The sequence below is a fragment of the Coenobita brevimanus genome, chromosome 53 (assembly GCF_032717465.1).
Source record: "Coenobita brevimanus isolate Jiangsu-jjx chromosome 53, ASM3271746v2, whole genome shotgun sequence".
Classification (NCBI taxonomy): Eukaryota; Metazoa; Arthropoda; class Malacostraca; order Decapoda; family Coenobitidae; genus Coenobita; species Coenobita brevimanus.
Window position 1 is genome coordinate 13,955,474 of NC_137006.1, and position 1,330 is coordinate 13,956,803.

General features: G+C 37.1%; 1 pseudogene; it reads left to right on the forward strand.

Moving 5' to 3' along the window:
* Nucleotides 1–340: 340 nt before the first annotated feature.
* On the forward strand, nucleotides 341–459 carry LOC145400846 (5S ribosomal RNA; annotated as a pseudogene).
* Nucleotides 460–1,330: the final 871 nt, after the last annotated feature.

The window sequence follows — 1,330 nt, forward strand, 5'->3', positions numbered from 1 at the left end:
CTCATTATTTTCTTCTTGTCACAGGCACTGCTTAACTTCTCCTTCATGCTTTCATACAACCCTTTCACCCAAACCAGTATTCCCTGCCTTTCCTACACCCATCTGCTCCATTGCAGTAACTGTAATTTTTCATCTAAAATTATTTTTTGTACTACATATGCATAGTACAGGCCATTTCCTGGGGCCTGCAGCTATTTGCATGTAAGAAAATATCTTGGGATAGAGAAGCCTCAGGATTTGAAATAATCTGCATTGTTTTATTAACAAGTTTTGTATTAAAGACAAAAGACCTATGCTCAAAACTGAATGTTTGATTGAAACAGGTAAATATATCAGTCATCATTCTGGCCATACCACGTTGAGTACACCGCTTCCCGTCCGATCAGCGAAGTTAAGCAACAGTTGGGTCTGGTTAGTACTTGGATGGGTGACCATCTGGGAACACCAGATGCTGTTGGCGTTCTCCCTACGTGTCAAGTGGGGTTGGTGGAGGATTAGTGCCCCTCTCTGTCAAACAATTAACTCTAAGCCCTTGGCCACCCCGTTTGGGATACATGGCGTCTGGCAATGAATGAATGAATCATTCTAACCAACCAAATCATTCATCTGGTAACTTTACCTACCTTTATCTTGACTAAAACAACTTATTTTGGTCCAAAAACGAATTACTTATTCTAATAAAGAACCTACGTGATTGCATTTATTTGTTGGTATTAATTACTTTTTTTTTTAACCCATTTTTTAAGTGTAAAGGACCACTAAAGCTGGTGAAAAATACACCCCTAACTAACCATTTGCCAACTCAGATCTAACTCTGATATCTGTTATTTCTGCCATGTAATATTATAATATTGTACATTTAGTCTGCTTATAAGTTATATATTTATTTAGCCTCAAATGTGGGGGGAAAGTTGTACTGTATCTACTATAGCTAAGTAGTGACTTTCGTTATTTTAGCAACCACTGCAAACTACTACATGAAACAACTACTGTATACACTTGAACTGCATGTGGTGTACTTCAAGAAGCACCCCATTATAAAAAAAAAAAAAAAAATCATTTATTTAATCACTTTCCAGTGCCAATATATCATACATTCAACTATACTAAGGCAGAATCTTATAAGCTTCCCCTCCAGTGTGATAGCTACAGCACAGAACTGGCTAACACACAAACTCTGATATTGCTGCCGTTTCAAAATCTGTTAATTTCCACAGGTACTCTGAAATTAATTTCTGAGTACAACTTATTGTTATAACTCCATTTACTGTTCACCACGTTGCCTCCCCATCACATGACAAGTTTTGTTTACTTGTATTCGCTACAGAAA